The following is a 23,247-nucleotide window of genomic DNA, read 5'->3' on the forward strand; positions in this document are numbered from 1 at the left end:
TATATATATATATATATATATATATATATATATATATATATGCATACATACATATATACATATACGCATACATACATATACATATGGTAAGTCTTAACACTCAGCCATTTGTTTTGATAAAGAGCCTGACAGCTGTTTTTGGGGCGTGGGAGGAAACCGGGGTACCTGGAGAAAACCCACGCAAGCCCAGGGAGATATTACAAACTCCACACAGTGAGAACCAACCGGGATCGAACCCTGGACCCCAGAACTGTGAGGCCGACAAGCTAATCACTCAGTCACTGTGCGCCACGTCTAACTTCTTTTCGACAAAGTTGTAAAAGACTCCATGCTCATTTAATAAGCATATTAAAGTAACTTTTTTTTACCAAGCTGTACCTGCATGTTCTATTAAAGTTAAGATATATAACATCCTATATAGCACTTAAAGTAGAGTGTTTAAGCCATGCACAGCTGTGGAGGAGATGAGCTTTGTACGCTCACACAAAACAATTCGCATGGATCTCTTTTGAACGGACAATGATTTCAGCAGATCTGCTAATAACTTCCTGGCTGCATGTTTGTGCATTAAGAGAACATGACGGATTTATGTCACCATATTCTGTATAAGTGTGACCATTTCCTGTCGGATGAAGTCTCCAATGACACCGGCTAATAAGATGGAGATTCTATGGTAAAACATTTGCTGAGTTTGTATTAGACAGATGTATAGTGAACAAACTCATGTCGCATTCCTCGCCTTAACGCATTCTGAACATAGCTGAATTTTGGTCTGTCAGTGTTTCAGAGTGACATTTTTTCCGACTTAATTTCAAGAATTTCGAGCATCTTTACCCAGATGTTTTGCAGGTTTGTCGAAAACTCCAGGGAAGCCTGGGGGAAGGTGTTGCCAATAGTCTCCGTGCTGGACACATTGATACCGAAGCAAAAGCCAAGTATTTGTTGCCATTGGAAGAGCTCCTCGTTTCCACTTAAGTTCAGGAAAGAAATTTCCACTGGAGCTTTTTTCTGGCAGAAAAAAATGGAAGGAGCTTTATGGGTGACTGAGAGACAAATTACGACTTTTATTTTGTCGGATTACAATGAATGTATCCACAGTTCAGTCATTTATTGTCTAGGATTGACTAGGACACTAGATTTCTCTGTGGGAGGTTTAAATGGAGAGTTTAGCAGATGATAAATCTACTGTATGTCACGAACAAAGATGTCATTGCTGCTTTTCAGGGTTATGCTTTGCATGGTGATTGCAAAGGTGTGCTATAAATTATGATGTACCTATCATAACATTTTGACAGGTTGATAGTTTGTAATCCAAAATGCATACTCCTAAATAATTTAATAGTGTATAGCAAGGGTGTCAAGCTCGGGTTGGTTCGTGGGCCACATTAACGTCAACTCTGTTTCATGTGGGCCGGACCATTTTAGATATAATATTTAGATTTTTTTATATAAATGGATTAAAAGAACTGGATTAAAAGCCCTGAATATTCAGTTTTTTTATAGATCTAAAACAATGTTTATTTTAGCTTTTTTTATATATATTTTTAGATTTTACAAAATGATTTTTGAACTAAAAACAGAAAAAAATGGATTAAAAAAGTACAATTATTGATTTAAAAGGGGGAAAATCAGGAAATTTAATATACATCTATACTCTTTATTTTAATTTGATCCTAAAACAGAAAGTCGGCACTCATGATTTACTTTCTCGGTCCGCACAAAATAATGCGGCGGGCCAGATTTGGCCCCCGGGCCGCCACTTTGACACCTGAGGTGTATAGTTTCCTATCTTATCATAAATTAGACTGAAAACACCTAGTTTGCCTATGTAGATATTTTAATTGGCACATTTTTCGACTATTTAACATATGGAAAATGAAATTATGTGTCCTTTCAGTTTATTAAACAAGATTATTTTCATTAGGATGTACATTCTCAAGTTGTTTGCTATTGCTTTAAAAGGCTTTTTTTCGCCGCAATGGTTCCTGTTTTTCCAGTCATTCATTGTTACAAATTGTTGAGTTCTTTTCAGACAGCACACTGTTCATGCCGGAAGTTGCAGCAACGAATCCAGACTACTAAACCTTCTGTCTAATGCTCAGAACATTTTTTATTCTGTTACTCTCCCACACAGTGCAGAGATAGATTGGCTATTCTGTCGTGAACCCCGTTTTGTGTGCTACACCTGAGTGATGTTAAATCCCATCTGTCCCACCCACAGTCTGTGGAGACTGCCAAAACAGTTTCGGGATGTGTGTGGGAATCAATTTCACCGGAAATGTTCGAACCATGGCTCTCTGTTTTTGTCATGGTAGGCTATTTCTTTCTTTTGTTACAAAACCATTCTTCCCTTGTACAGTATTTTGCAATGGACAGGTGCTTAATGTTATCAACATGACACCATTAACATTAAGTTACTTTTTAAAAATGTGATTTAATCAATTAATCATTCAGAAAAATAACCTGACCGCAGATGAAACATTGAATAACTTTTCCCTTTAAATCATGATTATCATTAATTTATTAAACTGAACAAGTCGTGTCAACAGATTGTCAATTAATCGATGAAAAGAAGATAAATTCAGACAGCTTGCTGTGCTTGAAAAATTGACAAGAAAACCTTTTTTTTTTTAATTCCATGATAGTAACAATTTTGTTATCTGTATTTTATGTATTAAAAATCAATAATTTCCCTTTTTGGTCATGTAGTACGCTAGCCTAAACCTGGACAGGTGCTTAATGTTATCAACATGACACCATTAAAATTAAGTTACTTTAAAAAAATGTGATTTAAACAATGAATCAATCAGAGAGGTGATATTACTACAACAACAACAAAATAACCTGACCACAGATTAAACATTGAACAACTTTTCCCTTTAAATGATGATTATCATTAACTTTATTAAACTGAACAAGTCATGTAACAGATTGTCAATGATTGATGAAAATATGATAAACTCAGACAGCCTGCTGTGCTTGAAAAATACCTTTAAAAAAAAAAAAAAAAAATCCATGATAGTAACAATTTTGTTACTGTATCTGTATTTTATGTTTTAAAAATCAATAATTTCCCTTTTCGGTCATGTAGTACACTAGCATAAATATGAGAGTGCTTAATTTGTGCCCTGGATGTGCAGTGCAAGGGAATATTGCTGCAATTGCCGATGAATTACAACATTGGTCAAATTTTGCATTGTGAAGTTGTTTTTGTTAGATTAGTGCCTGTAATTTGTGCTTCTTTCTGTTCTTAAGAAAAAGCCTCAGAGGTTGTTGACCTGGGCAACTAGCAATTAGAATCACATTTAATGTAGTTCATTGTGTGGGCTTTGTGTGTGTGTGTTTTACATTAAATACATTTTGTAGGAAAACTGTTATTTTTTCTGATAGACCTGCCGAGAAAGGGGAAGTGCTGTTTGGCATCTAAAGAAAACTTTCTTACATTCTTGCTTTTTTTTTGTTTCAGGAAGTCTTTTCAGTTATTTCAAGATTTTTTTATGTACAGCAGTGCAATGCACATGGGGAGCTCTGGGTTGGGCTGCTCCATTTCTAGCCACAACAAAACATCATGGTCTGGTGCAAGCCAACCCATTCGCTTCACACAGCCTCCACACGATGAATCAAGAATAGTCCAGGCAAAACAAATCATTTGAATCGTGAACCAACCCAGCACGAAACAAGTTGGCACTCTCTTTTGTGGTGAGGATTTGGCCCAGTCTTCCTGTCCTTTATTTCCCTTTTATATATATTTTATAATTTATGTATTGTTCATGGTTTGCCATGTTACAGATCCATACATGTTTCCATTCATAGGAACGGAGACTTATTTTTTTGGCCTCTATTTTTGAAGTGCAAGTACAGTGGTTACTACCACATGGTTATTTGTTTGGCTCATTTTCAGACTGTTTGAATTTCTCCTTGCTTTGTCACACAAACTTTCTCATGTTTAATTTCAACTTGGAGGAGTCCCTATTTAGTTGTTTCTGTTATTTGAAACTGAGTGACCCCAATGACACGTGCATAATATTGTTCTCGATGCACTCTGTTCACAAAACACAATTACATTACTTTCAATGGAGATGTTGCTTCTCCCTTTTGAACAGTTTCTTCCAACTCAAATTTCCAGCATAGTCTGACCATTCATCAAGAATGATTTGCTCCAAAAACCACCCAAACAAAATCAGGAATATTGATGTGTGTTTCAGTCTGCACGCCGTCTACCGAGTTTAAGGTGAGTTTAAGCATCCTCACATTTCCCAGATGTTAAACTTAATGGTGATTGACTATTCGCTCTGAGATACATACATAATACAAAACACAAGCTGCTTTTGTATACTCTGCAAACAATAAATACTGTATATAAAATCAGTATTGATGGCTAATTTGGCCAAGTCTTGAAAATACGACATTAAATATATTTTTTCTGTCTTCATCTAAACAGAACAAAAGTTTTAATGCAAATAACGTATAGGGCTTCCTATAATAATTCTGGATGTACATAAAGTAATTTAAGATTTTCCAACACTAAAATTAATTTACAAAGGGCCTAAAAGTCCAAAGAAAACATACAGTATCTTTTTTTTTCCGACCCCCTTACCAGTGTATTAGCACTCACAATGGTAATGACATTACCTTGAATCTTCCCCCTCACATCCGACATCCATTATCCGCATCCTATGTTTCATTAAATATTTTATTATAATACATTTTTGGAGATGTTGGATAGGGACCTGCAACCTTCAAACGACCTCAGGGACCAGGTGATCCCCAGGACCAGCTGACATCAGGCAGGCTTACGTAAGCCAGAAAGTTAAGTTTAAAGTAATGAGGATGCCAGATTGAGTCCCTTGATAATCACATAATGGGGACAGTTTCACTAAGTAAAACCCCAGGGCTTTATGTAATAAGACTAGATTGTATTCTGTGGAAAACCACTTTCTTTAATTTTTGGAGGAATTTTTGTCATTGTAGAAAGGATTTATTGACACTTACCTGTTGAACTTACTTTCATGAAATGTTTTTTCAATGAATGCAGCCTTGTACACTCTTTTTTTTGTCATGTCACTGTTCATTTTTAAACCCATGGGATATCGCTTGCTGGGAAACATGCACAACTCTACGTTAAATGTTGATAAGATGATATTTTTGGTGTTTACTGTTTTTGTATCCATAATAATATAATTAATATTAATAAACGGTAAGTGTCTAGAGCAGGGGCTTCAGACTCGGGTTGGTTCGCGGGCCGCTTTAACGTCAACTTGATTTCACGTGGGCCGAACCATTTTAGATATAATATTTAGATTTTTTTTTATAAATGGATTAAAAGAACTGGATTTAAATCCCTTAATATTCCATTTTTTACAGATCTAAAACAATGTTTATTTTAGATTTTTTTTAATATATTTTTAGATTTTACAAAATGATTTTTGAACTATGAACAGAAAAAATTGATTAAAAAATTACAATTATTGATTTAAAAGGGGGAAAATCAGTAAATTTTATATACATCTATACTCTTCATTTTAATTTGATCCTAAAACAGAAAGTCGGCACTCATGATTTACTTTCCCGGGCCACACAAAATGATGCGGCGGGCCAGATTTGGCCCCCGGGCCGCCACTTTGACACATGTGGTCTAGAGGCAAGGGCATTTAAATAGATCACAAATGAACACCCCTGGTTCCCTTACAAGATGTTTCACCTCTCATCTAAGTGGTTCATCCCATGAGTTAGAACAGAACTAGCCTCTAATAGCAATTATACAGTATTTCCCAGGGTCTTAAATTTTTTGAGCCATGCCGCAATACGTTCCATTTAAAGTGTGCATTTTTATGTACGAACAATTTCCTCTAAATGGGGGGAATTTTTTAACTGTAAATAGAGCATTTCAAATCTTGACTAAAACATGCGCAAGGGGTCAGTTAACGGTGATGATTCGTGAAAATGAGGCTTTTTACTCTACGACTCACTCTTTGTTCATTTAATTTCGCACATGGGGAACATTTTCTGTGATTTCCTGAAGGTATTCCATCTCTTCGCTACAGTCCCAGATCCTTTGACAATCTGTGCCAAGGCAGATTGAACGCTGCAATGAGCACACCTGATATTTTTATTTGTTTGCAGACGGACAGAGATGATGAAAAAACCACATTGTGTCTGTCTGGCCTCATCTTCACAAGGGAATCTCTGCAATGTGTAGTCATCCTCCTCCACTTCCTGATGTAAATCAGATTGTTTCATCATCATCATTTATACTTAAATGCATGTATTGTTGAGATCACAGGTGGCAAAGTGCTGGCCCGGGAGTCAGACCTAGCTAAATTCAAATGTAATTATTGCTATATAAAGAATATATCTCCTTAAAAAATAGATTATTTTGTCCCTTTAATTAAAAAAAAAATAAAAAATCAAATATTCACATCAAATTTTCAAAACATAAAATAATTTTAAAAACAAAATATTGAATATTTCCTTGTTTGTTATATAAGAAAATACCCAATTTTTCTCAAAACATAAAAAAATTAAAACGATATTACGTTTTCCACCTTTTTTATATAAAAATGCAATTAAACAAAAAAATACCCATTTTTTTTTCTAAACATTATTTTTTTTTAAAAAGAACTAACATTTTTCGCCTTTGTTATATAACATGCAATTTAAAAAAATACCCAATTTTTTTCAAGACATAAACAAAATTAAAAAGATTTTGCCGCCTTTTTTATATAAAAATGCAATTAAACAAAAGAAACTAGACAAGACAATATTTGCTATTAAGAGGATGAAAAGAAGGATTTGGACAAATTTTAATGTCTATAAATGCTTTATTGATGACCAGAAACTACTCGATTAATTGTAAATAATAATAAATACAATGTGGCCAGTGAAAGGACAGCCCTGGTTTAGACTGTAAAAACAATCAAGTGAAAATATGTTGATCTACAAAACTTTTTAAAATGTACGAACATTTATCTTAAAATATGTGCTCCTTTGGTGGTCTGTATTTGGTTTAAAACCGATGTCTCGGTGAAGCAATCAAGACAGACAAAATAAGTAATTTTCAAACTCCCTTTAGGTAACAGTAACTGCATACATCTGTTTGTTCAGGATCGAATGAGTTGTGTGCAAGTGTTCGAATTAAGCTGTTCTTCAAATGCGTAAGTATTAAACTACTGCTGGCACGGTGCAAACCTGACCACATTCATTTGATGCTTGGGATGTTATAAAAGACCAACAAGGATAATGATGCTGATAATGATGTGTATGCATGTTCAGGTTCGTGTTCTTGCTGGCCCCATTTTAGAAAAAAAAACTTTGCACCGCATAGGTCAGATGGAATGAGACTAAAGGCGGTGGCGTCATGTTTCAGCAGCCTAGAAAATATCAAGCCTTGCTTCTACACCACCCTAATTACACTGATAATCTCTTAAGAGCAGAGTGAGTATTTGCTATTCACTCCTATCTTTACAGATTGCGGTAGATGTGGAAAAAATGTAAGATCTTGAAATGTCCTTGTCAATAGAAAATCCCCAAAAATGGATAAGACCATGAATCAAAACCAAACTAAGACCTAAATTGTAAACCCAGCCTTAGAGAAATCCATATACTCGTCATTCTTTCACCACTTATCATTCAAATACCAGCTGAATATTATGCAGGGTCAACATGAACTCTGGGTATTAATGGATCACATCACTGGCTGCATGTTGCCTTGTAAAATACAGTGTAAAGTGAAGTAATACAATTTAACAGTTTACAGTTCAGTTAAATCATGATGGGGAAAATGTGGAATTAGAACTGTGCCACTCAAAGCATACGACATGGTTTTAATCAAGTGTATCCCAGTAAAAGGATTCTTGGTTAACAGTACAAAATTTATATTTATATATATATATATATATATATATATATATATATATATATATATATGTCTATGTATGTATATATATATATGTATATATATATGTCTATGTATATATATATATATATATATATATATATATATATATATTTATATATATATGGATGAAATAAAACTTACTTGGTTAACAGTACAAAACATAAATAAATATAAATAAAAAATATATATGTATATATATATGAATATATATGTCTATGTATATATTATATATATATATATATATATATATATATATATATATATATATGTATATGGATGAAATAAAAATGAATATTTCCAGGAAGCAAGCTGCATAACAGTTATGACAGTTATTAAAATGCCGCTTCTATTTGAGCAAATCTAGTGCAATTATTTACATTAGTTCCCCTACTCGTCATGCATTGGCTATCCACTTTAGTATTTGTATTTATGAGAGAAACACGCTTAAATTGGTTCTTGTGCAAACAAGATTTTGTGAATCGATTATCTTGACACTTGGTAACCATGTACAATGGCCCAGTATTCACAAGTATGTGATTTTTTTAAACTATTTTTTTTATATATAAGTGGCACTACTGTGTTATATCATTGTAATAGTCTTGATTTTTTTATTGCCATTGCCAGCCTTGGTCTAAACCAGAAGAACAACATTTCCTCTAGTTTTTACTTGATACAGAGATGTGAAGCAGCCTGTCACATTGTAAGCCAAATTGAGCGACTGGCAAATCCACAAGGGTATAGAATGATCTCACCTTACTGCAAAGCCATGTGCATGCACATTCAGACAAACATGGCTACCATCAGTAGCACATCATTATTAAAACGTTTGTCGTCTCCTTCCTCAAATGTCTCACCACAAATTCTCAATAGAATCACTTTAAATACACAGATCATTCCATTCCACGAGATACTTCCTAGTGAAAATAGACACATCAAGCACAAATATCATGCTAATCTGACAGGAACTGTGATAGAAGTGTCCGGGACAGAATGACAGACAAAAGGGAAAGAATATTTCGAACTTGCTTGAAGATTGAAACCAGATTTCTTTTGTGTGTCGTTTGAATTCATCACACTGTTAGCAGCCATTACTAGACTCGTAATCTAATTATATCGCAGTGACGACGCAAATTTGTTCAAATTATAATCATTTACTAAACACTGGGCATTGAATTGGGCCTTGTTAAAGATTAAACAACACGATTACAGTTTATTCAGTTAATGACATTTGCTTTAGTGTTATTTATGCAACTTCCACAGGGTTCCCTTTTTCTGAGCCAAGTTCCTGCACCATAAAAAAAACCCCAAGGAAGTATAATCCAATATTCAATTTCCACCTGCATCAGGTGGGACTAGACTTGAAGACCAAGTTTCTGTCAGCAGAAACCGAGATCACTCATTTGCGGTTACTAAGTTTTCCTGTCTGCTCCTGTTTTCTGCTAATAGGCCTGGCACTACAACATTACACTGCAATTATGATGTGGGTTTGCCAGTTCGGACATCTATACTTCTAAAGGTGCTGCATCCAACACTTGTTTTTTTGAATGGAACATTTTTAATGAATGAGCTCATTTTCAGACAATCTGGCTGACATTTGCTTCGTACTAAACTTGTCTGACTAACTGCACTGCAGTGAAAGTAGCATTCTAGGTTTCAATGATGAATCGTAACAACTTTTCAAACATGTACACGGGCTGTCTTAAAATGATGAAGCAAACGTTGTTTTAAACTTGTAATCATGGTGTTGCAGAATGAATTAGCATGCCGGCTGCCATAAAACTGACAATACACAATTTGTATTCAGGACAGAGTAGACCTCCATGAAGGCTTGGCATGTGCTGATCATGTGTGTCAGACTTTTTTCCCTTTTCCTTTATTCTTATGGTCTGTGGCCTATCTAGATTTCATTTGATTCAAGAACCATTGATTAATACAATCATTCTATGCGTGAATTTATTGTATATTTCATGCATCAATCTCAGCCTGATGAGCCAGCTGGCCATCACCGTTTTAAGCCTTAACACTCAACCTGGGGTGCTCAGTCTTCTTTGGCTCGCAATCTATTTTTTCAAACGGCAAGGTTTACTGTGCGTGTGTTAAAAAAGTAGTGGAGAAGTATTATTTGATTTGCCAACAACAATGTCATTTCAAGGCTGCATGACACGGAATGGTGAGTGAAAGGCTCAAGGGGCTCTGACATTATCTCCTCTAAAGCCATGCTTTGACAGAGACAAATGCAATTGAAGGGAAGAATGAGCAAACAGGCTTTCTTTTTTTAATCCAAAAGAGGACACAATGGAATTATATTATTTTTCAAGTTACTTGTTAACTGTGATTGATGACCTTTTGCCCCTGAATAGCCTCAGCCCCATTGAACACAGGCCACATTCTGATATACCTAGAGCAGAAGTAAAAGGTCAACTCACAAGCATTAGAAGTCCAACAAGAAAGGTCATTACATTGTAATACTTCATCCGTTTAGATTCTACTTATTTCATCATTCCTCATCGGTTACATACTAAAATTCCTACAATAAAAACACAGAATAGATCATCTTTTTTTAATAATAGGGCTTGGATGACAAAAAAATCATGGGGTCACATTGAAGTGACGTCCTTTTCTAATGAGACTACAAAGAAATGCTTTTCTCTGTCATATAGTCAACAAAACCTTTACTGGAGCAAACCAATGGACAGAGTACACCATGATGGATTAACTAAGGCCTGACACTGGATCCCCTGCAGTGGGAAGACATAGCAGTAACAGCTATAACTCATTTGTCGTGAGGTCTTCTGGGTGGTGGACAGTGAGCAGATGCCTCATTTTACAGGACTCAGGCCCAGAAACACAATCCAGCTCTGTGATATCCAGACCATTCCTTCTCTCATCAGCGCACCTCTGCATCTATCAAGTGTTTAGTCACTGGCACACACTCTTCTTCGCTCTTTGCCAGACTGTGCTTCCCAAGTGTGTCTGGTTTTTCTGTGGATTATGGTTTGTAAATCCTACTTTTTCATCCTGTTGATCAAGGGCCCAGACTGTCATTGTTCTTCTTGTCACTGCTTTTTTCTTTGATCACAAAACAAAAACAAAGACGGTCTGGATTTCCTGAGTGGATTTTCTTGAGCCCTTACACCCTACCAGTTTTCTGTGTGATTCTTATTAGTTGTGTCTGATGAGGATTAAGATGGATGTTATGTTTTTCTTTCAGCTTTTTTTTTGCAGTCCATACCCATGTTGCTGATTTTTTTCACATATTTCTTCATAGTGTCGTGTGTATTTTATGTCTGTAGGGTATTTCTGGAAGCAAACATGACATGCACAGGGCGCTTTTGGAGACGGAACACACACTGCTTCTTTGTTGTAGCGTGCTTTTTCCCAACTCCTAGAACTTCCTTATACATTGAACTTTTTTTTCTAATTGTATAGTATCCTAAAATGTTTTGAACTCTCAGTTTTTTCTTTTTTAATTCAAACAGCAGTCAGTTTTCAATATGGTCATGCCTTTTGGAGTCATGGTCTGATTAGGATTAAACACTTGTTGGCTGGTGATCCTGGTTTCATGCAGTTTTCCCCTTTTTAATTTCAGTTCCACAAGGCCACTTCTGCTGTACGTTCCAAGAGCACTCCTTGCTCACCTAGAGGACAAAGAACTTTCTATGCACTTTCTAAGGAGAAATGAATTAAAAGTGCATTACTATGCCATCGAGCCAGTCTTGGAAAGTGTCCCAAACTGTAAATAAAGGTAAGGGTAATTCAGATTTTGGATTTACTCATTGAGCACCAGATAAATTCCACATTTTCTAAGAAAGCAGTGTACAGCTACAACTAACAAAGCAGATGTGCCACTCGCTATGTTCTCATTTGTTTCTGATGTTTTCTTACAAAGATGAACTAACCAGCACTGCATGTGTGTTCCTTTACACCACTATGTTATTGAAGAAAGCTCTTTGAGCACTGGGTGGAGTTTTTGAGGCCTCATGAATAGTAGTGAGTAACTATTGACATTTGTCATGGCTATGTGAAATCAAACAGACGATGATGACATTTTCCAAGAATCGTTATCGACAGTCCGTTTTAAATTTAAAGCCATAAAACATGAAACATACAGGCAGGAGCAAAAACTCAGCACCACTTCAATGTTGGAGTCAAATCTTGAAATCCTATGTCAGCACCACTTCACGCTCTACCTAGTGTTTATCTTCATCTCTGGTCCTATCACCACTCTTGTGCAAGTTCCTACTTCTCTCAAGCCCATGGCAAGCATTGCAGAGTCCACACGTTAGAAATTTTACAGGCAAACTAAACAACTACTACTACCATCATGTCCTCAGTACCTGTAGATCTCAACTGCAATACATTATAAGATGTACGTTTTTTAAAGCGTTTTTAAAAAACAAAAAGAAACATTTTGAAAAGATACAGTTATACTAAGATAGTCAAGCCATTCCTGGAACATTAAGGGACTAAAGATGGAAATTAGCCTGAGAGTAACCTGAAATTTCCCAAAAGACACTTGAGGGACTTCTGCACCAAATGAGACAACATTCACTGGTCTGATGAAGAAAAAAGTAACTAACTAATAGAATCCTAGACATATGGAGGAAAGTTGGCACCACGTGTCAGCTGGCCAATACCATCTTTACAATGCAGCGTGGTAGTGGCAGCTGTGTGTTGATGTTTTTTAGCAAGTGAGGGGAAGATTAATGTAGATGTACAGAGACATCCTGGATGAATACCTGGTCCAGAGAAATCTTGACCTCAAACGGTTCATTTTTCAGCAGGACAGCGACAAAAAAAAAAACCCAAAACTTTGAATGTCCTTGACAGAGCCCAGACTGGAATGTGATTGGAAGGCTGGAAATGGCTGTGCACCAACACTCCTCAACAAAGTTGATGGAGTTTACGATGGCATGCCCAAATAAAAGTGTAAAAAAATGTGCAAAAAAACCCACATTCTATTTGTTTCTTTAATTGGTACTACTAGAATCCCAAAATGTGGTGGAACTCAATTTTGGAGATCCCAGCCTTCTTCTTACTAGGCAACACACAATCCCTACAAAGGCAGGGTTTATCAAAAAAGTCTGTAAGTACTTTGAGCTAAAATTACTGTGCCTAATTATAGTATACATATGATGAGTCATTGTACAAACAGTAGCTCTGTTAGATTTTTACCAAGACTGATTTTTCTATCTGAAGCATATTTATTTTATTTGCAACTTTTCATTCAAGACGGCATGTCCCCTTTCTTCTGCCAAAGGGCCTTCAACCACTATTGTTCTGGAAAGATTACTGGGACATCAAGCTGAAGCTTTAGGCCCGTAGCCCAGCTATCATTCAGACCTATAGCCATGCCGGTTGTCCCTGTCTGTTCTGTGATGAGACTTGACAGAGTTCTGTAAGCTGTCATTGCATTCCTGCACAGCTGCTCTTAAATCACAAAAAAATGGATGAATCAAATGTTGGTTTTTTTTCTTGGTCTGGAGCAAGTGCGCAACTGCGTATGGAGGCCATGTGCTTGCGGTCCCGTGTATAAATCATTCCAATTCTCAATCACTTATCAGTTTTATGTAATGATGTGTTTTTGTGTATAAATGAGTGCACTTGACACCCGTCGGGCCTATTCTCCATTTCCTGTAATTCTCCAGAGCTCTGACTTTGTATGTCAACATTGTGCAAAGAATTGAGGCTGATAAGGAAATGTTGAGCCAATTTGACTTGACTGTTGAAGTCGTTTGGAATCATCACCAGGCCACTGGGACATATCAAATGACTGGTGGAACATCTGAATTGTTGCTTTAGTGCCTATGAGAGCTGAAACATTAGAAGAGACATGCTATCTTGATTCGTAAGTAGGTTTAAAATTGTATATGCAAGGAAACATCAAAAGTGTAATTGCTTTGTTTTCTTACTCACTCTACAAATATAGGAATAGATGGGATACTCAGTTTGTGGGGCCCATCAAGTCAGAATCACAGTACAAAAACACTTCCAAGTCATAAATACAAAATGTAATATTTAAATGAAAACAAACCACATCGGGTTCTCATGCCAACCTACTTCTTACACCGCTGTAACCTTAAAGCTATGTATATCAATCACTATAAACCGCAGGCCCATGAGAGACTACAGTAAATGCATTTCCTTGCCCCTCACTGCCTTTTGGAATTACCAATCAATATACAGAATCAGTCCTTTCTAATCCAATATATCTTTTTGAGGAAAAAAAAACATTATAGTACTGTCACTAAGGTCTAGACTTCAAGTTATAATTTTATTGTATTCTATTTTATATTTTTACGAAGTACACCGGGTAAAGCAATTATGTAAAAAAGTCAGTAAGTTCAAATTTATTGAGCCCCCCTGCTTTCACTTTGTGATTTTTTGTAATGTTATTACCTTGCCCATATTGTACTCCGACTAACTTAGTGAGTGGCTTTCTCCCTTAAGACCAAGACAAAGCCTGCAAATTACAAAAACAAACCTGGAAGGATGTTCACAGGTCAAAAAAAAGCAGATGAGATATCACTTGTCAGAGAAGAACCGGATCAGACTGATAAGATGATCTTGGGGGTGATCAAATTCTTAACTGTCCAAAAGGAGCACATGCATTTGGCCAATTCTCATCCACGTTTGGTATGAAATAGGACAAGAAAAAGTCATTTTTGCACTACATGTGTTTGTTTAAATCTCAAACTCTGTTTATTGTAATCACAATGCCTCTAACACAGGGGTGGGCAAACTATTCCACAAAGGACCACAGTGGCCCTTTACACCAATCTGGTGTCCTACAAGTGCATTCAGTGGATTGCAGTTAGGTGCTTCTTGTTTTCTGCATACATCTCATTGGTTAAACCAGGGGTGGCCAAGTCCGGTCTTCGAGAGCCCCCATCCAGTCTGTTTTCCATGTTTTCCTTCACCAACACACCTGAATCAAATAATCGGGATTGGTATGAAGCTTCTGGACAGGTTGTTGATGAGTTGATCGTTTGATTCAGGTGTGGTAGAGCAGGGTGATTTGGTAAACACCCTGGATAGAGGCTTTCAAGGACTGGACTTGGATCGGTTGGAACAAAAACCTGCATCCATGGCGATTTGCCTACCCCTGATTTAACATCTTTCTTTTCTAAAGAGCCTCTGAGTCTTCTATCATTCCATGCAGCACAGGGGCTTAAAAGGTGAGTCAGAAGCTAGGTTGGTTGCGTAAAAAAACATGAATGAAAGAGGTTTACATGTATAAAAAAAGAAAAAAATCAATGCCTTTTCATGAAATATTGGTCATACTCTACATGTAGTCCAAATTTAACAATTGCACAAACTGTGGCTGCCAGCAGACTAAGAAACAAGAACGTTTTGGCTTCAATTTCTGCTCTCTGTACTGTTCTTAATGGCAACAACCCATACCCTGTTCACTCGACCTCCAACTATCAGCCTTCATCTCAAACTGAGATTTTCTTTCTTATGCTTCTTTTCAAATTACAGACTTCTAAATATATGCTTCCTGCTAAATGTCCCTCAAAAAGTCTCCACGGGATTATCAGGTAACAAGACAAAGCCCAGAGATGGCGTATCAAAGCCTCTTGCTGCGTTGCAGAGTATTTTTAAGGAGGATTGTTTTTCAATAGAGCCGCCACTTTAAATGACCACGATTGAAGTTGAAGCTGAAGTTAGATGAAAAGTATTTTGGTCTTGGGTTGCAGCTAATGGAGGGCCAATTTATTGCTTAACATAAAATGACATTGCACCCCCACCCTTCCCCTGGCTGCACTGTTAAACTCACACGGCAGGTGACTGCTCCAGCTCAAATAAACTACCACTGTCAACACCGCCTTAGAGACATTTCAGATACAATGCAATTTAATGGCAAATCGCTCCGACCCTTTATTTGTCCTAAAGATACAAAACCCTGATACGATGCTGAATGTTTCAAATCCTCGAGAATGATCAAAGTCTATAAGATAAAACTAACAAACACACAAAAAATCTTAACTAAATAACGCATCACTTTACGTTCCGGAGACTGACTTGGTTCTGAGCAACTGTTTCAAATGACCTTCAGTTACAAAGATGGACCAATGGGAGCCACTAGAGAGCATAGTTGTGTTGTGTTCATACGTTCCAGCTGAGATAAAACGGAAGAAACATTTTTGCTACGTATCGAAAGTGGAGTAGTCCACTGTAACGAAGAAAATGTCTTGAAATTATTATTTAAATTCAAGAAAGATACGTATATAGGAAGGGAAATGTCACTTTCGAAAATGAGTCCTGTGTTTTGAATTAACTGAGTTTTCCATAATTGAATGCTATTGCTTAGATGCGTGTGTTTTTAAACTTGTTGTGTGCTTTGTTTTACTAAGCACATAACTTTTATGCACACAAGTAAACATAAATAAACGTAAATGAAATTGCATAATATATTGAATTGCTAGGGTTCCGTTTGAGAACATTTGAATCAAAGGATTTCATTACATTTTGCAGTAATTTTCAGAGTAGAGTTATGCAATATTGTCGCTACCCTAATGGCACGATGTGGTCATAATTATAGAAACAACTGTTTGCCTGTTATGGATTTAAAGACAATTTTTACCGTCCCAAAGGGGAATAACATAATTCTTGCACTGTCTTCGTATGAACTTCTAAAATTGGAAAATGTGACACGTTTAGGCCGGCAAAAACAGCAGAGACGTGATAAATTGTCGGACAAGTCCAATCTGTCATCCGTGCTGCGATAAAGAACAAGATGCATTAACCCAGCAACACTGGGGACTGCTCTCTGTCTTTCTTTGCCTCCTTTCGATCCCTCCCGTACTTTTCAATGTCACAGTGTTGAAATGATGGATGATGTTGCAGCTTGTCAAAGATGTTAACTTACTGTATTGAAGACCCCAACAATTCGTTACTGCATCTACCTGCCTTAACTGATTAAACCTTCTGCCCTTTTGTTTTACTGTTACGTCTGTTAGTCATATCCACTTTATTCCAGTGAGTTCATTTATATTTGATGAAGTGATGTAATTCGGAGTATAATATGGTTCAGCTGCTGTGCCTTGACTGTTGTGACTTTTTGGGATCTCGTGCCGGTGAGTCTAAACTAATGGAATGCCCAAGCAACCCCCCACCATAAGTCTTTACCTCTGACGAACCTCCAGTCCCTTATTCCCAAAGCACCAAGGTCTTTAGCCAAATACATTTATCTACCTCAGTCAACATCTGCCTGACCACATAAAAGAGCAAACTGAATCCATCTCTTTAGATGATCTGTTATAGAAATGTATTTAGAAATTCTCAACTATCTTACTTACAATAAGCTTGCCAGCTTGTTTGAGAATTTTTCATACAAAAGCGTATCACTCTGGACAAAATTAGTAAAACACTCCTAGAAATATATATAGGGCTCAAATTTCAATGCTAACTGACTGATTAGGGAATTAAGTTCACTCTTGTCAGGGGCTCGTCAAATATTGCATTATTAAATGAACTATTGATTACTAAGCCTGAAAATTTAATGGGAAAAACTGCTATGAGAACCAAAGGTGGGTGCACTGTGCAAAAATCTTGCAATACCAAAACTGATCCGGAACTGAGCTAGGATACATGCATGATTTATGCGGAATAGGTCTGAGAGATGTTGCTTTGTACCTAAGCATCGGCCATGCTACTCTGTCTGTGCTGATTCTCTAGATTTTGTGAAAGCGCATGGAGAAGAAGGGTTAACTGTCCTAAACAAAGATCTGTCTGTACTCAGTTGGGATGAAGGACTAAATGTTGACTACAGAACAGGGGCCAAGGGAAAACACACACTGAAGTGTGGGTTGGTAGTAGCAGGAATAAAAGGCTGAGAGAAAAATCACACGCACAACCCCCATTGAGTGTGTTCATAGCTACATGTTAAGATTGCCATGCAAGAGCTCATACGAATAAGCGCTATAGTATTTGTACAGTACAGTTTTCAGTCCTGAGCACAAAATCCCAACCATCTTTATTGCCAAAGTACGATAGAAACTCTCACATAACTCCTCTCTCGTTAGTTATAAAGCAGTAAAGCAACTTTAGTATTAAACCAACGATAACAAAAAGAACATTTACGACATAACACCATTTAGCAATGTCAAGATTTTAGTAGTCGTCCAACACGACCGACTATCAGGCGTGCCAGCTATTCAAAATGAACATAACATTTTACACTCTATTTTGGGGGCTCAATAAATAGGATGTTTATATTTTCTGGAGGTATACATGGCTCTAATGATATATACAAGCGGTTTTTACCTTGCCAAATGACCTAGGGTAAACAACGGGCTAATGTATTGAAAACACAAGCAGATGTTTTTTACTTTTGAATGTCGTCTCTGTGTGATAGTAACTCTATCACTCTTAATTATGACTCAAAATGCTCCATTCCAAAAGCAGGAACGTGAATCAGGTCTTTAAAACCCCCTTTGTTCCGTTCTTAGTCTGACCTCTTTGCCACAACTCTTTACCTTCCCTCTATGATTTGCACATGAATAAACACATTTTGAGCATATTATCCCCCCTTCAACGAGACTAATATCGACAGTGATTAAAGTGCCAATTATTACGGCCAACTGTTTCCATCAGCTCGCCTGGTCGGAGAAGTGGAAAAGGTATTACAATGTTTTTGACTTTGAGTAATGTGTTCTTAGTATCAGATCTGAAACAGAGTGGGTGTTGTGGCCCATAGTAGTACCTCAGAGGCTGAGCCCTGCTCACAGCACGTCCCTCCCAAAACACTTACCTGCTGATCCACCGCCGCAAACTGAAAAACGAGCACATAGCTGGTGGCGATGGCGGCCTTAAATTAGAGGCCAAAGCCAGGAATGTACGGGCAGGTTTATTTGGTCAAGCTCAGTGATCTGTTTTTCTAAGATCCCTATTATCTCTAATGAATATAAACAAGTGGGTCTATACGGGACAGGATGCCTTGAAAACAAGGGTGGTTCAACTTGCACATCTTTCTTCCTGTCTTTTACTCTTTCTTGTGCTACTTGGCTCACCTTTCTGCTTCAGGTCTCACTGCATACCAAAATACGTAACCGCACTAAGTACCTCATTCACTGACTCTGAGGCACATTAAGACGTGCTGACATATTCAGGAAAAAACTTAGAATAGAAATGGGATGTGTTACATTTACTTGTAGCGGGGACATGTGGTTAGTGGAGGCAGAAATTTAATAAAGACTGTTTAAAAAACAACAACAGCAAAAATAAACACGACATGCAAATATTTTTACACAAATAAATAGGTAATAAATAAGTTAATAAATAAATACATAAATATATAAATAAATAAGCGTGTTTCTGAAGTGTATATATATATATATATATATATACAAACATATACATACGCATAGATGTACATGTATACATACGGTTGGTCTTAAAGTTCAGCCATTTGTTTTGTTAAAGATTATTATTATCTTATCAGTAATGTTCCTCTAAATTGAGTACAGGTTAGAAAACTATCATTTGTACATCAATTTTTCCTCAAAATGAAATACCAAATCCATTTGACATTCTGTTGTTGTTTTTTTCCAACATCTTTTTATAAATCAGGCTGCCACACCACTGTATTTTGCTCTTGCGTTTCCAAATCTAACTCTGTCAATGCCTCGCAAGACAGAAGCTTCCCTATATGTCACTGACCTCTACCTGTGTTTTTGTACCTTCAAGTCAACAGCCAGCATCCCCCCCATGTGCTATCTATTATCATCCAGCTGTTATTGTTACTTCCGAGAGCATTTTCACGGTGCAATAAATTAACTATGGCTCGGTTACGGGTTGTTATGCATGGCTATGCGGGAGCAATGTCAGATTTAAGGAAGTGCCATCGATGAGAAGGTCCTCACAAGTCAGGATGTTAGGCCTGATGGATAATGTTCAGTGGTTTCAGTGGAAGCAGTAAGTGTCAGAGCAGGGGAGGAAAGGTTGAAATTGGAATGTGGATTCCGAGACTGCCGTCTAATCCTTCTTTTCTGCGGAAAAGTGAATTGGTCATCAATAATTGAAATGGCTGATACCACAATATTTTGACTTTGCTTTGAGTTGAGGGTGAACCGTATTGAGACATCACCAATGCACCTCTGGGATTTAAGACTCTTTCCTACCTTGCTGAAAAGGTAATATATAGTCTGTTGACATACTAGTTGCAACAGAATACAGATCAGATCCCATGACTAATGATAAAAATAATACAGTTCAAATGACACAAAACTCAAAAAATACAAATATTTCCTAAAGACATGTTATGGTTTTAACCAAGATTATTCCGAATATCACTGCTGGCGTAAAGTCGTTCACATCAAGAAATTAAAAATAGAACATAAATACAATGGCTTGCAAGAGTTCGATACCAATTTTTTAAAAATAATTCATTTCCCGTACTGCTTATCCTCACAAGGGTCGTGGGGGATTCTGGATGCAATGGACACCCTTAACTGGTGACTAGCCAATCACAACAGATGAATTAGTTCCTTTAAAATTTCATTAACTAATGATGTGGTAGCTCAAGGTCTGTAACAAAATTAAAAAACAACCCAGTAGAAATCATACCATTTCCATCAATGTTTTGGCATCCTATAGTCATAATTAAGATTGCTTTTATGTTGCCATCTGCAAACAGTTTTAGTTTCCAATGGTCTAAAAGCATAGTGATTAAAAAAAAAAATCTTAAAAAGAGCAGTATACCTTGAAGCTCAAAGTGTGTGTTGCCTGTGGAGATGACAGCCAATCCACAAGGTCACGTCTGTTATTGTATGTGAGATGAATGAACAGATGCTCTAACGGTTCTGACAAAAACAAAAGCAATAACTTAGCACTATCAGAACGGGAGTATCTAACACAGCGATATGACACTTGGAGCAGAATAAAAAAATCAAATGGTTAAATATAAGATTTTGCAAGAACTGAAAATAATGATGTTTTATCATATATTCAAACATTATAAACTATATGTGCATTGCTATTCTTTTCAGCCACAGCCCTTGAGTTGTGCCTCCTACTCTCATCTGCTCCCACTTAACATCTTGAACGGTCTACTACAGTATGCTCTCGTGTCATGAAACACACACTACTCCCTTCCTCGCCATATCCTTCTGTTGTTCCTTTCTTTTTCTCCACTTTTGTCTGGCACAGAGAGTGGAAGATGGTTTTTCACTTTCTCCCCCCTTTTTTCAACCACGGAAAAAGCCCCACGCGTCCAGCTGCATCTTGGTCCGGCCATGGAGTCGTTAAATAGTTTGAAAAATGAATGTCTCAATGGCATCATTCTTGTCTGCGCCCCATCTACTTTTTTCCATGTCTACTTGTTAACTTGTGAAATATTTGAGGTGTCTGAGAACTTCATTACACTGAGCATGCCAACAAACAGTGCAGAACATCTTTTCTCTGATCTCTAGCTTGCCCTGGAAAGCGTCAGTATTGGGAAAGCTTCCTTCGACAAGTAGTCTTCCGAACCCTTGTAAACAGTGCCCCACAATGGAGACGGGCTGCCCTTGTGTCAGTAATAGCTTTTATTTATCCAAATCATTGTCAAAACCCATCCATCTGGCTTCCTTGATGTAAATGTCATGGTTGGCTTTCAAAGTGCCCAAACATAGAGATTTCCCATAGCTTCTAAAGGTCCATTTACTGAAGTTATTTGTATCATTGACTTCAGAACAACTTTGGCCACTAAACCTGTTCATCTGATAATTTGATAATCCACTGGTCTTCCTACCAGAAGTGGAGCCAGCACCATACGTGCTTTTGAGGCTATTGCCTGTGTAAATGCAGCCCACAAACCTTGAAGTTGTAAGCACACCAAAACCAGACACACTTACCCTGAACTTGGCCATGAGAATTTTCAGACAGTCTAGGCTTAGTGTCTGCAAATGACTTCCTTTTCTATCCTGGTCACAGTTGCTCTTTCATTGTAACATGTCTTTCAAAAACTGCAATCTTGAGATATCTCTCCACTCACTAACAACCACTTGTTGTACTTGTCAGCCTTTGTACTGTACTTTACAGTACAGCAAAATGTTGCTTGCCATTGTTATTATCTGTGTCATCTGATAACATGCAATTCATGAATTCTCCGTACTATAATAGCGTCATAAGGTAAATTCACGAACAATCATATATTTTGTTTTTGACAAATAATTCAAAGCCATTTTTTGTGAACGTTTAACACTCCATCAGTCAATTCCATTCTAATCAAGCAACCCCCAACTTTCATCACTGTACTTTGTCGTGTGTTAAGGCTTTTATTTGTTCCAGCCGGACATGTCTTGGTCTCACTTGCCTCTATTTTTACGTTGTGGTTTTCACCCTGACCACCATCTTGGCTCCAGGCCGGTTCACTCTTCCCACCACACCCAAGGGAAAGTAGTACACACCTAAACCGTTTCAATTTCCTGCCTCTGACGTTCTGTGGGGTTACTGAGTGCCGGCATGTGGCTTAGAGAAATTCTTGTCGCCTTTCACATACCCTGTTGTGGGCACTTCTTGACCCAGGCCTCTTAGGAGTCTGATGTTTGCTATCATTCCATGAAACCACTATGAGATCTGTGCCCACCCTGACTACATGGTGTTATTTAGGTTTTTTTTTGGTTTTTTATTTTAGTTTTTTGCGTGAATGATTTGACTCCTGAGAACATATTTTTGCATTGGCTATACATGGCATACTGTTGTAATGTGACTATCCAGACAGTAAAAGTAAGTTAAAGTATAATAAGTTAAATAAATAAGTGAAATATTTTCTTCTTCTCGAATAGAAAATGCTCCTCTGTATTGTTTGTTCTGTTTAGACAGAAAATTGATGGCTCAAAGGAGGAAAAAATATAAATTACATGACATTAATTAGTCAACCTATATATATATGTATACGTATATGTGTGCAATTAAACTTTTTCTCAATTATTTTTAGGCACCATTTAATTTCACTTTCTATCGCTCGAACTGAGCTCTCTACTGCTAAGGAATACTTCACTTGTGTGTCAAGGCAATTAAATTGAGGTTTTTAACCACAAACTTGCCTTGTCGTTTTGGGGTTTTTGTATAAGAGTTCAAAATGTTTTTTTAAAATTTTGTTAGAGATGAATTGCAGGGGTTGTTTTAATCCTTAGGAGCAAATATTTCTGAATAGGATTTGGTTCAGATTACTATATTGTTGTTGTTTTTTGTAAGAGTTGAAAATGTTATTCTTAAAATTGTGTCAAGGATAAATTACAGGGATTGTTTTCATCTTTAGTATCAAGGTTTTTGAATAGGATTTGGTTCAGATTACAAAATGTTGCAGTAGCAAAATGTACAGCTGTTTTAAAATTCCAGTATCCCCGCCAGTAAAAATATTT

At 36.9% G+C, this 23,247-nt stretch overlaps 1 protein-coding gene across 2 annotated transcripts in view; it reads left to right on the forward strand.

Annotated features, from left to right (window-relative positions):
* mpp7a (MAGUK p55 scaffold protein 7a) overlaps positions 1–23,247 on the forward strand; it is a 67,172-nt gene that overhangs the window by 25,992 nt on the left and 17,933 nt on the right. For both annotated transcript variants that reach the window (XR_013305731.1, XR_013305732.1), the window contains 6 exons: positions 2,135–2,311; positions 3,467–3,699; positions 4,104–4,231; positions 7,073–7,154; positions 7,273–7,434; positions 11,487–11,642. The gene's annotated coding sequence lies outside the window, so the exon portion shown is untranslated. The remainder of the gene's footprint in view (positions 1–2,134; positions 2,312–3,466; positions 3,700–4,103; positions 4,232–7,072; positions 7,155–7,272; positions 7,435–11,486; positions 11,643–23,247) is intronic.

The sequence above is a fragment of the Stigmatopora argus genome, chromosome 17 (assembly GCF_051989625.1).
Source record: "Stigmatopora argus isolate UIUO_Sarg chromosome 17, RoL_Sarg_1.0, whole genome shotgun sequence".
In the NCBI taxonomy this organism is placed as follows: Eukaryota; Metazoa; Chordata; class Actinopteri; order Syngnathiformes; family Syngnathidae; genus Stigmatopora; species Stigmatopora argus.